The 14,280-nt window shown below is 39.1% G+C and overlaps 1 protein-coding gene across 5 annotated transcripts in view; it reads left to right on the plus strand.

The window, feature by feature from the left end:
• The window catches only part of NCKAP5L (NCK associated protein 5 like), a 46,477-nt gene that overhangs the window by 3,432 nt on the left and 28,765 nt on the right, over positions 1-14,280 (plus strand). For 4 of the 5 annotated variants that reach the window (XM_074270440.1, XM_074270442.1, XM_074270443.1 and 1 more), the window contains exon 2: positions 8,919-8,994. The gene's annotated coding sequence lies outside the window, so the exon portion shown is untranslated. Of the gene's footprint in view, positions 1-2,401; positions 2,495-8,918; positions 8,995-14,280 lie in introns of all 5 variants that reach the window. The other variant, XM_074270441.1, reaches the window with a different exon arrangement.

Raw genomic sequence — 14,280 nt, forward strand, 5'->3', positions numbered from 1 at the left:
TGTGATATATCTAGGTTATATCTAGGAGAAGCACTCAAAAGCCTTAAAATGGGGGAATCTTCAATCCAAACCTGTTCTTGAAGAACTGGTGAAAGCTCCTATTTGTTGCTTATTCCCAAGCCTTTTGATTTTGTTGTTCCTGTCATTTCTATGAGTCTTCCTGTGCAATGCCTACCTGTGGGGCTGGACTGGATTGCCTTTGGTAAGGAGGAGGAGAACTTCTGTTCTTTGGGTCTTCGTTTTTGTTTTTTTATGCCTACCTTGGCATTTCTAGGGTGGCTGCAGAGCCTTTGTCCCATGCTTCATTGAATGAACAGGTAGGCCTTGCCACTGTATAGAATTCCTATTTAAAAGATATGAAAGTGGAAGCCTGAGGCAGTGAGAAAAGAGAACTGTAATATGGAGATGGACAAATTAAGAGCCAGAATTGAGATGAATCCTACCTTTTGTTGACCCAAAGGTATAAAGTAGCAGTGTTTTTTAGTATAAAACATTGATGAGTGCTTCCCCTGAATTATTTAAGGGATCTTGTTGTCTAGTGGCTTTAGCTAATCAGAACACAAAATTTCCTGAGTTTTAAAAGGGGCACCCAGAAGTCAAATACTTGTTTTACTATTTTATATAACCCTGACTCATTAGCCAGGATAGGGAAAGGGCCTAGTAGCTGTCATTTTTAAAAGTGAATGAGATAGGATACCATTCCTTCCCTAATACCCAATAAAACTTGAAGGGCAATTTGATCATTCTGCCTTCAATCCTCAAGTGATGTGAGACTCAGAAGACAATATTTTGGAGGTCCTGAGTTCAGTAATGGAAGATTTTTTTTTTCCTTTTGCCTCAGTTTCCCTGCATGTGCCAGTGAGTTAATAACATGTCATCATCAGGGTGTAACTTCATCCACTAATTACCTTTTGCCCAACCCTGGGAGCTATACAGATGAAAGAATTTGTGGAGACCAAGTTGTTATTAAGAGGAATTATCATTGTTGTTATTACAATTTCAGAAAAACTATGCTTCTGCAGCAATGAAAAAAGCTTGAATTCATACTCTACGCGCCCCCCTCCCTTTCCTTTGCACATTGTTTTAAAAAAAATCTTGTTGGGTTGTTATTAGCCCTGCTCATTAGGTGTTTAATTAGTGACTATTTCCTACAGTTCTGCCTCTCATTCCATCTTGTCTTTCTTTCAGTTCTCCCATTTCCCATACCTTGATGCCCAATCTAAAATTGTTAAGTGGCTCACATTCTGGATTCTAGAATTAGGGGGAGGTGGGGAATGAGAAAGAGCACAATAGGATTTTTCTGGGCTTTGATTGGGGGGCCCCTCCAACTCTTGGGGTGTGGTTCTGTAGTTACTTAGTGGTGGAGGTTCCCAGGACCTGATTCACCATAGCTCTAGGCTGAGCTTGATGTGGGGGATATAATTGGCCCTTTGGTATGGGGATCTGTTGAAACACCCTCCACACTGACTGCAGCACCCTAGGTACCTCTTGGAGCCAGTGCTTTTCCAACTCTCCCTCACCCCCACTTCCTGGGCAAGTCAACACCACCATTTTCAGCCACTTTTGCCAATTTCCAGCTTTCTACCTCTAATTCGGAGTTTTTTTCTCACAGGCTAATAGAGGTTTGGAGACAGAAATTGTCCTGATCACTTCCTAAACAGATTATTGGTTAGTCTAGCCCTTCAAAGATAATTTCATAGTCTTTCTCAGTATGAGATAACCTGTCTTCACACACACACACACACACACACACACACACACACACACACACACACACACATATATGCCCTCATTTCCCCTCCCTACCCCCTCTCCCCCCCAACTGAGAGGATCATCTCCATTTCTAAGGAAAGGAAATGCTTTAACCTCTTACTAGGCTGATTCTCCCTTATGTCCTCTTCTGCCTCTCATTGCTGGGATCTCTTATGTAACAACTGCTTATATTCCCCTTTAAATGCCTACAACTTAGCTATTGGACCCCAAGCTATTGACTACCCACATAGAATAAGAGAATCGGTGCAAGTCAAACTTGGACCTCTTGTCCAGCCACCTCCCAGAGACATCTAAACTTGACTGGGGTCACCTGAGGACCTTGGAGAAGCTAAGAACTACAAAAATTCTAGTAGGTTTGAACTTGCCTTAGGCCCTTCTTTCCTGGCAGGAAAGGCAGAATTGATTCTGTACCCCAGCCCCAGTTTGAAAGGGCAGGGTTGTCTGGAAGGAAAAATTTAAAAGGATATGAGATTTTCTTTGGAAGCCTCTCTCACTTGATGAAAACATTCTACAAGTGCTTCTTGGCTTTGGGAATAATGTGTATGGGAACTAAATGTTGGGGAAAGAGAAACTTAAGGAAGCCTACTATGTTGGACATCCTCAATAAAAGGACCCTTAAATCTTTCAGATGATACATCCCCACTTTTACCATGAGTTTTACACCATGACAAGTCTTGGAGGCCATAAGCACTACTACCCATTACACTGCCTTGGGTCCCAGGTATGTTAATATTGCCCTAAACCCTCTTGTTGATATTGCCTGAAGGATATGGGAGCTGACATCTATGTTTGCGCAGAGTCAGCTATTTCTCCCATTCAATGTATGGGTGTCTTTTTAGGCTCCTTATTTTGACTGCTGATAACTCTGGGGAGCTTAATATCTAAGGGGGGAAAGACCCTTTCTGCCAGGTTACATAGTACCTTGTATCCCAGGCCTAGGCCTATTTCCCAAAGTCTAAGCTTTCCCTTCAATTATAGACTGGGGCTGGTGAAGAGTGTGGAGGATAATTAGTTTGTGGCCCTTTGTTTTCCTTTGCAGAGGGCACCTCACTTCTTGTACCCAGGATAAGAAGTACAAGGCTTTGCCTTGCTGTCCCTTATTCTCTTGTGTTCTTGTTTTTCTTAGAAAGTAGGTAAGTGGAGAAAAGAGAATCCATCAAATAATAGGCATAGGCCTGTTTCAATAAGGTATAACATATATGATGCCTTAAAGAATGCAAAGTACTTAACATATGTTCTCATTAGATCCTCAAAACAACTATGTGTAATTGGTGCAATTCTTATTCTTATTTTAATAATGAAGAGCCTGTCTCAGAAAGGTGACAGGATTTGCGGCATAATAAAATGCTGGATTTGGGGTCAGGAATACCCGGATTCAGCCATTTACTAGATGTGTGACTTGTCAATTTACCTCTGAGCTTGTTTTCTCATCTATAAAATGAGGGATTTGGCCTTGGTGGTCTCTGAGATACCTTCCAAGACTATATCTTTGAATCTAAGATTTGATCAGGACTATACAGTTAAAGGTGTCTGAGGTAGGATATGAACCCCAGGGCTTCTTGACTCCATCTGTCTCTGCTATACCACACTACCTTTAAGGCCCAAATCTTTTTAAACAGATTGCCAATCTGTTCTTTAACCCCAGATACTTCCCAGTGAGAGGATTCTGAACTCTAGAATACTGTCTTTGTAGGAATTGCAAAGCCTTTTCAGGTAATATCTTTTCATATTAATTGCATTGATTGTGTTTGTGTGTAACTTTTCAGTTTTATATAATATCAAAATTGTCAAAATTTGTGTTCTGTGATCTCTTGTTTTGTGCTTGGTCATGAATTCATTCTCTATTCAGAGTTACAGAAGCTATTTCTTTTCTTGTTCCTTATCTGTTTATGTTGTGATAGTTTATATCTAAGTCATATGTACATTAGGAGTTTATATTGGCAAAAGATATGAACTGTTTCTTGTTCAATTTTTCAGTCATGTGGCACTGGTCCCTATGGACCATATTGCCCATGGAATTTTCTTGGCAGATGCCATCTCCTCTGCCAGTGAATTAAGGCAATCAGGGTTTAAATGACATGCCCAGGGTCACACAGCTAAGGAAATGTCTGAAACTGAATTTGAATTCAGATCTTCCTGACTCTTGTGAATTAATTTCATTAACTATTGACTGATTTGGTCTAAGCCAAATTGCTGTCTAGTTTTCCCAATAGTTTTTGTTAACTAGTGAGTCCAGTAGTTGCATGTCTTTGAAATTATCAAATCAAATGATACGTTCATTTCCTTTTTAGTGTTACATACCTAATCTGTTCTGCTGTTATCTTTTCTGTATTTTAACCAAGTACAAAATAGTTTTCATAATTACTGCTTTCCATGTATGGTTTGAGATCTGATACTGCCAGGCTGCTTTCCTTTTCACTTTTTCTGTTATTTCTTTTGAGATTTTAGACATTTTTCCCCCAAATGAATTTTGTTGTTATTCTTTCTAGTTCTGTGAATTTAATCTAGGAAGCATTATATTTTTATTATGTTGGTATGGCTCAAATATGGACAATTTAGATCTCTCAAATTATTTAGGTTTCTGTTTCATAGAGTTTTGTAGTTGTAGTCATATAATTCCCATGTATGCCTTGGTAGGTGGACTCCCAAATATTTTATACAGTCTACATTTTTTAAGTGGAATTTTTCAGTCTCTTCCTGCTGGGATTTGCTTTGTGGGGGTTTATCTTATATCCTGCTTCTTTGCTGCAGTTATTGTTTCAAACCAGACATGACCTCATTCATCTTCACCATGGCCTGATGAGGGAACTGTGACCCAGAGAGGTTAAGGTCTTGCCTAGAGTTATACCTCATTCTTGATTCTGGTCCTCAGCTAGTGGACAGAGCTGAGCCTGAAGTGGGACTTGAGGGAATTCTATGTTTCTTTTCATACCCTTTCCTCTTTTTTCCTACCTCTTTTGGGGATAGTGGACCACATGGGCAGATCCTCAGCATTTTGGTCCATGCCACGCCCTGCCAGTTGGTCTCTGAGGACACAGGTCAGGATTGGAGCTGCTCAGGCACAGATGAATGCCCTGCATGCTAGAGCTTGTTCCTTTGGCATCATGGGTCACCCTGGGGCTTTGAATTTATGGAAATTTAGGAGATATATGAGAGTCAAGCACCTATTTGTGAGTCCTTAGACTGACTAGGACACATTTCTGAGGTTGATAGGGAGAAACTGCTTTCCTGTTTTATCCTGCTTTTTCTTGCTTCTTCATATGTAACCCATAGAGGTTTTTTCTCTCCTGCATTTTAGAGCAGGTAGAAGCCAATCCATTATCAGATCTACTGCTCTCCTATATGCAAACTCTGTTCCAAAGGATCAGAAGTGAATCTTGACTTATGCCTGAAAGGTGTTGGCTTCCTTGATCTTCTGGGATGAGGGTAGTAGCACAGAGATATAGGATAGGAAGATAGGTAGATTTACAATGTTCATGGACCAGGGAGGGGAGAACATTTCTAGGTAAAGTTAGATTAGCTCAGAGAAGAGTATGCTAAAGCCTGTAATAGTTGCAAGTTTCTTCAAGGTCATAGTCCCTGTGGGATTTTGCTCCTTCACTCCTCACACCTTACTGAATTTGAGTAGGACAGGTAAAGTTGGAAGAGAGATTGTTTGAGACTTCCAGCCTCTTCATCCTGATAAGTAGGACCTTTAAGCCCACTTTGAATACTGAGTTCTCTAAGTTTATAAATAGCCTATTATGTGCCCCTAGAAGGGGGACTGTGGTAGAATATACAAAAAAAAAAAAAAATAAATGTTATTCTAAACCTTAATCTAGGGAGGAATCAAGACTAACTCCACCCAACATGAAATTGTTATCTTCCTGTTAGTATAAGAAGAACACAAAGAATAGAGATTAGTGTGGACCTTGAGAATGAGGACTGGATTGAGAAATGCAGAGGTGAAAGATGGAAATAACATCAGAATGAGTATGGTCTATGCAGATCACAGTGTAAAGTCCTGGCCCATTCTTCCCCTGAAATCTGAATAAAAGGCAGCAGGAACCCTGGACTTAGAGGGATGCAGCAGAGTCTGCAGAACCCCTAATGTGTGACCCTATAAATAAATCCATTGTGTTGGTGTTCCATTCCCATCCCCACTGCAGCTGCTATTTTTGTTTCTTGTGTTGTGCTAAAGCTGGGGAACCCTGCATGTTTTGGGGGAAGGAGGTATTTGATATCTTGGAGCCTCAGGGAAGAATACATGATTGATAGTAGGCTATGGGGAAAGTTTCTGCCCTTTATTGTCTATATACACAGGATCCATCTCAGAGATCCAGACAAGATCACCAATGTATAAACTCCACAAGTTTCCTAACAGAGGGGTGTGTGTGTATGTGTGTCTGTGTCTGTGTGTATGGGTGTGTGTATGGGGGTGTGTGTGTGTTTACAAGGAGATTCAGAGGGGAATGTAACCAGTCTTCTAATGCTCCAGAGCAGATGTGTCTTCTCAAAATCAGGAGAAAAGGGCTATTGTGTCTAGTGGTACCAGTTGTCAGGAAGGCAGAGGGGAGAAACTAAGTTGTCTGGATTCTTCTTCCCTCATCTACAGTTTTCACTTAGGATGAAATTCCCAAAATATCTGGTTCCAGACTAAGGATGCACCTTCAGTAGTGAGGCCTTAGTCATCCTTTTAGTCTCTAGAATTCTCAAGCTCCTACCTTGACTAATACTTGGAACCAGTCACAATCCTATCTCTTTCCCCTCCTCCTCCCCCCTTTTTTTTTTTTGCAGAGGCAATTGAGGTTAAGTGACTTGCCCAGGGTCACACAGCTAGGAAATGTTAAATGTCTGAGACTGGATTTGAACTCAGGTCCTCCTACTTCAGGGCCAGTGCTCTATCCACTATGCCACCTAGCTACCTTGCAGATACCCATTTCTACTCCATTGTGTGCAGTTTTAAAAGGGACTAGATAACCCCAGAGAAAATTTTTCGGGTGAGAGTTTTATACCCAGAGATCTTGAATGTATAAGGGAAGGGAAAGTGAGATTGGCTCCAGGTCATTGTAGCATGGCATAGAGAGAGTAGGTTCAGATCATATCTCAGAGACTGACTGGCTATAGGCTCTGTTTTAACTGTAGGCTTCAGTTTTCCTATCTATAAAATAGGGATAATAGCAGTCACTGCCTACCAGGGTTGTTGTGAGGATCAAGTGACAGTTGATATAAAGCACTTTGTAAGACCTTTTCTTTTCAAGAAATGTTACAGCTATTGCTGTCATTTCCTCAGCTTTGCCATCTGGTTTGTGGATCTGTCAGATTAGGACTTAGTGGGTTCCATGTGCCAGAAAAAAAGGCATCCCCTGATTGTCTAGAGAGAAAATATTTTCTCCTAAAAGAGATTACTTGTTTGCATTCATATAAACATTCAACATCTGTGTGTCAGGCACTAGCACAAAGATGTGAATGCTCTGATCCTCATGTTGTTTAAAAGGAAGTTGGGAGGTATGACTGAGGTGTTGGTCCTTCTCCCTCTTTGCATAATAGAAGCTAGATGGTCATCTGGACACTTTGGGACTGGAAACAGTTCTTATAAGGTATTCTTGTAAGGTACCATTGTCGTCTTTTTACAGTATGACAGGATCTGAATGAAGTTGGCTTTATCTAAGCAACAGTCACCTGGAGTCAAGTGAGGAGTGGTCTCATCCCTCATAAGGACATCTACCTCCTCCTTCCTGTAGTTATTTCTTTGCCTTTTGCAAAACAGGGTTTTATTTGTGTCTTACACATCTTTTTCTGGACTTAAAAGGAAAGTAGGTATGTTGTAAGTTTTTATTAATATTTGCTGGGTAAGTGAATGAAAAAGGCTTCTGATTTAACCATTCTGATTCCAAATTCATTCAATGTTATTCACACTATCATTCTACTTTTTCGTAACTAAGAAGACTTAATAGGGTAGAGAGGGAAGATGGGGAAATCCAGGAAGGAAACCCAGTTTATAAATCAAACCCAGGGAGGAATGGAAACCGCCTCCCCCACCTTGTTTTCTTCAAATTTGGGGGCCTTCATATTTCTAAATATATAATTTGATGGTGTCATGAATAAACTAAGTTATATATATATATTTTTTTGTCCCTAAAATAACAGGTTGACTTTCTAACTTTCTAAAGGGTGTTTTTAAATTGCATGCTTTCCTTTTACACAAAATTTTCATTTTGTTCCCCACAAATGACTACTGGGGGTAAGATGTAGGGAACCTTAGAAGTCATTTAGTCAATCCTCTTAGTTTACAAATTAAGAAATTGGTCCAGAAAAGTAACTGAATTGCCTAAAGTCACATAAATAGTAAATGGCTAAGCTGCCTTTGAAGTGGATTCCTTTGTTTTCAGAAAGTATGGTTATATTTTCAGAGTTCATGATTTTTTACTATAATCCTATTTTTCTTTTTAAACAACTGCTCACATATAAATCAGACCAAATGACCTTTAAAATTCCTTATACCCTGAGATATTATATAATGACTTGCCAAAAAAAAATTTTTTTTAGTACTGCATTTTTTTGTAGGGGGAAGGGAAGCCATTAAGATCCAAAAGATAAACTGGGGATGGGTGAGTCAGATAACTGTGACCTAAAGTTTAGCTTGTAGTATGCTGGCTGGACTGGATTATTAGCAATGTTGATGCTTAGAGGTTAGTTGAGAAAAAAGTAAAGGCAAGGAAAAAACCTGATTAGGGAAATGAAGACAAAGCAAAAATCTTGCTTTAAAAGAGATTTTGGAGACTTTATTGGAGAATTGGCTCCTGAGATCCATTGATTATGTAGCTGACCTTTGTTGGTCAGCAAAGGACGAGATGAAAGAACTAGTTAATCACCCCTGGAGCTTACTGAAGTCCAAGAAAGTAGATGAATATATAAGAGGTGGAATCATAATTGGGAAGAACAATTAACAAAATAACCAAAAGTGAATGTTATAAAATTACAAAGAATCAGCATGGCCCCAAAGAAGAGGTGAAAAGACTTCTCTCCAACTCCTTGGCAAACATGTGAGGTCTATAGATATGATGCACTGCACATATTTTCAGACTTTTCTGTTGTTTTGATTGGTTAGCCCCAGAAAAAATGACTAATCTCTGTCTCCATGACACTGTGCTTTCCCGTTCCAGGCCTGGTGACTGACAGAAGGTGACCACTGTAGCAATTGTAGTTGTGATATCTTCAAATTGCTGAGCTGAGAGAGAGGTAAGAGGGCTTCAATCTGTATGAAGGGGTATATTGACTGGAGGAGGAAATGGCCTGAAGAATTAAAAACATGGAGAGTATAGAAAAGATGGAGTCTTAATAAAGTCTAATAAAATATGATAATGAGAAGGTAATAAATAAATCTTTACACTTACAGAGCTCCTTTCCTTAGAGAGACAAGCTACCAGTTTTTTTTCTACCCATGGATTGTGGATGTTCCCACTTAGTAGGAAAAACTTGGATAAAAACTGTAGAAAAGATGTCACTAACAGATTATCTGATACACATGTGGATTTGAAAAAATACTAAAATAAAGCCAGTTGTCCTCTCCACAACTGAGAGTGGAGTTCAGGTTCATAATTCAAATAAAAATGAAAAAAACACTTTCAAAACCCTCCAGGGAATTCCTAGAATGTCAGAACTGGAAGAAAGCTACCTGAACTGAAAGAACTTAGAACAAGAGATAAACTCTTCATTTAACAAATAAACCTCTTCATTTAACAAATAAGGGAACTGAGGCCCAGGAATAAAATCCAAGTCTGATTAAGGGCTTCCTATGTATCAGGTTATTGCCCTAAGCACTGAAGGTTCAAAAGAAAGAAACAAGGTCCCTCCCCTCAAATAGCTCACACTCTTAATCAGACAGGCCACTGTGCACATCACTGTGTAAATACAAGATAGATACTGTGTAAAAAGAAGTTGATTTCCCTTTTGAGGGGAATGCTGACTGTGGAGGGGACTGAGAAAGACCTCTTATTGAAGATGGGATTTGAGCTGAGTCTTTAAGAAAGCCAAAAGGAGAAAGAGCTTTCCAGGCATGGAGCTACCCAGTGAAAAGGCATGGAGTCTGGAGATTTGAGTTTCATGTATGAAGAACATAAAATAGACCAGGGCCAAGGTATAAAAACACTGGAAAGATATGAAGGAACCGTGCTGTGAAGAGCTTTAGTTACTAGACAGGAAATCTTATGTGTGATTCTGAAGATAACAGAGAACCATAAGGGGTGACATGGACAGAATAGCTGTTTAGAAAAATCACTTTAGTAGCTTATTGGATTGATTGGAATAGAGAGAGAGTACAGGAAGAAGAGCAATTAGAAGACTATTGCAATAGCATAAGCCTGAAGTGCTGGAACCTGCTCTACGGGGGTAGCTACATGAGGATAGAGAAAGGGACATATATGTTGTGAAGGTTGAATGTGGGGGTAAGTTCAGGAGAGGAATCAAAAATAATAAGGTTGTAAGTCTGTGGGTCTAGAAACATGGTAGCACCCTTGACAGCGGGAAGTTGGGAAGAAAGAGTTTGGGATAAGTTTTTTATGTCTTCAGTTTGAGATGCCTGTGGATATACAGTTTGAAATGTCCTAGAAGTAAATGGCCATATGTGGCTGGAGAGAGAGTAAAGTTTAATATAATCTGGATATCATCTGCATAGAAATGATCACCATCCAGTGGAAGCTAATGGGATTGCTATAGAGGGAGATAAGAGGGCTGAGGACAGACCTTGGGGAGATACCATGGATAGTGATTGCTCCAGATGAAGATGTAGCAAAGGAAACTGAGAATGATTAGACAAATAGGAGAAGAACCAGAAGAAAACAGAGTTAAAAGAGAAAATGGTGATCAACAATGTCCAGTGCTGCAGGTACTGGATTGAGGAAAGGCCATTAGAGTTGGCATTTAAGATTACTGGTAACTTTGGAGAAAACAGTGCTAGCTAGGGAAAGGAGAAAGATGTAGAGGCACCCAGTGCTGGATGGCCTTTTCATGGAATTGAGAGGAGGACATGAATTAATAACAGGAATAGCTAGCAAAGCCAGTTAGAGGATTTTTTTATTTTATTTTATTTTAGGATGAGGGAGAAACAGACTTGTTTATAGGCAGATATTTAGGGGGAAGTTATATGTTAGGGGGAAATGAAGATAATAGAGGAAGCAATCTGCTGAAAAAGGAGGGATGAATATTGAGTTTGCCTTCTGAAAGCTACTTCTTATAAAAGGGTGAAGGAGGAGATGGGGAGGATAATGCCTTGAATGATATGAAGAGGGAAGTGAAGTAGGAACAAAGTCAGCTGAAAGAATAGGGGGAAGGGATGTTTTGGGGAGTTTGGAAAGAAATGAGCATGTTTAAAATGGCCACTGTGGTTAATTAGCTAAGTGATTAGGGTGGTGTAAGAGGTTTGCTTTGCTGAGAGAAGGGAGAGCCCACTTGAGATTATGTAACATAAATTTGTAGAGGACCAATCAGCAGTGGTGTAAGAGGTTTGCTTTGCTGAGAGAAGGGAGAGCCCACTTGAGATTATGTAACCAAAACCAGAGAGTCACTTTATTTTATTTTATTTTATTTTATTATTATAGCTATTTACAAGATATATGCATGGGTAATTTTTCAGCATTGACCCTTGAAAAACCTCTGTTCCAACTTTTCCCCTCCTCCCCACCCCCTCCCCTAAATGGCAGGTAGACCAATACATGTTAATTAAATATGTTAAAGTATATGTTAAACACAATACATATCCATACAATTATTTTGCTGCACAAGAAAAATTGGACTTAGAAATAAGGTAAAAATAACCTGAGAAGGAAATCAAAAATGCAAGCAGACAGGAGTAGAAATGCTATCTTGTGGTTCACACTTATTTCCCATAGTTCTTTTGTTGGATGTAGCTAGTTCTCTTCATTATTGAACAAATAGAACTGATTTGGTTCATCTCATTGTTGAAGAGGTCCTCGTCCATTAGAATTGATCATCATATAGTATTGTTGAAATATATATAGTGATCCTGCTCATTTCATTCATCATCAGTTCATGTAAGTCTCTCCAGGCCTTTCTGCTGGTCATTTCTTACAGAACAATAATATTCCATAACATTCATATACCACAACTTATTCAGCCATTCTCTAATTGATAGGCATCCATTCAATTTCCAGTTTCTGGCCACTACAAAAAGGGCTGCCACAAACATTTTTTTGCACAGGTGTGTCCCTTTCCTTTCTTTAAGATCTCTTTGGGATATAAGCCCAGTAGTAACACTGCTGGATCAAAGGGTATGTGCACAGTTTGATAACTTTTTGAGCATAGTTCCAAATTGCTCTCCAGAATGGTTGGATGCATTCACAATTCCACCAACAATGTATCAGTGTCCCAGTTTTCCTACATCCCCTTTAACATTTGTCATTTTCCTGTCATCCTAGTCAATTTGAGAGGTGTGTGGTGGTATCTCAAAGTTGTCTTAATTTGCATTTCTCTGATTAATGATGATTTGGATCATCTTTTCATATGGCTAGAAATAGTTTCCATTTCTTTATCTGAAAATTGTCTGTTCATATTCTTTGACCATTTGTCAATTATATATTTTGGAAATGAGGCCTTTATCAGAACCTTTGACTGTAAAAATGTTTTCAGAGAGTCACTTTTTATTGGATTTTGGTTTTAGGGAAATCTGGCAATTAAAATGGTTGTCAAAAATTTGTATTATAGAATACTTACCATTGATATGGGTGAGGCCTATGGAGAAGCATCATTTGACACATGAAAAGTCAGAGCATTTGCTCAGCAAGTTAGTAGTAGTAGTCAAGATTCTAGAGAGTCCAGGTCTTCTCAGTGGTGGCCTGGTATTACATTAGAATTTAAAGAATTAACCTACCTATATTTGAAAAACTAAAAGAAATGGGGATTTATCAAATGTTGGTGTCATTTTCCCAAATTGGGACTTCTATATATCTGACTCATAATCCTACCCCTAATCCTGTCTTATCATTGGGTTCATAAAGCCTACTGGATTTAGAGTTGGAAAAGACAATGGAGAGGAGACCACTGGTCTAGATTCCAGGGGGTGGAAGAGTACCAATTACCCCGAGGATCAAATCAGCCAGGTTCCTGTGAATTAATAGAGTAAAACTTTATTTAACCATTCTTAGTCAAAAGTACAGGCACGAGCTTTCTAACTCCTCTAGATGATTTCTAAATTAGAGGCTGTGGCCTCACTCCAAGGTATGATTGGAAAGTGGAATAAGTCTCACATTGCTCTCTAAGCAACAGGCAGTTTGGGAGAATGTTTCCAAAATTATCTTTATCCTTGTTCTCTCCCATACTTTCATTCTTTCCATTGTGTAAGTTCCCAATCTCTGTAAGACAAGGTATAACCATATGTTACCAGGGTGCCCAGAGCAGTAGCTTCTGTGCAGGTGACATTGGGAAAATTCCACATCTCCAAATTACTTTGTGCCTATTGTAGGTATCTCTCAGAAGTTATCCACTTTCTTCTGAGACAGGGCCTAGTGAGTAAAAGTTTGATGATCTCTTTTCATTTACAATGGGACAGACTACTGCATAGGACAAGTGATCATGGATGGGTTTTGATCTTCATAGCAGATGGATTATATTGTCTTTCCGTCCAAAATCACCCCTCTTCTGGACTTCTCTGTTACTATAACGTATGGTCCAAGGAGAGGGTCCCTTACATTCTTTGCTAATATTCTACTAGGTTAAAACTTTTTATAATAGTAGTAAGATATTTTAATTTCTAATGTGGTAAGTATAGATATAACACATAAAAAGGAGGCCTTGTTAGTTTTTAGGAGTATAAAGGGACATAGGTGGTGCAGTAGAGCACCAGGCCTGGGGTCTGGAAGATCTGAGTTCAGATCTGGTCTCTTGATACTTCCTGACTGTTTGACCCTGGGTAAGTCACTTCACTCTGATTTATTTCAATTTCCTCATCTGTAAAATAAGGACAAACAGGAGAAGGGAATGGCAACTATGCCAGTGTCTTTGCCAAGAAACTGTACAGAGTCCATGGGTTCATGTAATCAAATGGTGAGTGAATAATCACAATGGGATCATGAGGTCAAAAAGCTAAGTATCTTTTCTAGAGGACACGACCATCCTTCCTGCCTTGAGATTCACAGCTTCTATATCATGTTTGACCCTGCCACCCTACATATGCAGTCAGTCTCAGAATGTTGTCATTTCTTGGTCCAGGATAGCTCCTTTCTAATCATACTGCCACTGCCTATTTTTAAACCTTCCTTTTCTCTCACCTGAATTAGTGCAAAAGCCTCCTCATTGAACTCTGCCTCAAAGCTGCACACCTGCAAAAAATGTTTTTGTTATATCATATGTATGACCATGTCCCTCTCATTACACTCCAGTAATTCTCTTCTAGAATTAAACATTTAGTAAGTTTTTAATGTATATATTAATGTATATAATTTAATGTATAATGTGATAATATATGTGTATAACATAACTATATAATTATAAATAAATTATATACATATTAGG

Source organism: Sminthopsis crassicaudata, chromosome 5, assembly GCF_048593235.1.
Source record: "Sminthopsis crassicaudata isolate SCR6 chromosome 5, ASM4859323v1, whole genome shotgun sequence".
Taxonomy (NCBI): Eukaryota; Metazoa; Chordata; class Mammalia; order Dasyuromorphia; family Dasyuridae; genus Sminthopsis; species Sminthopsis crassicaudata.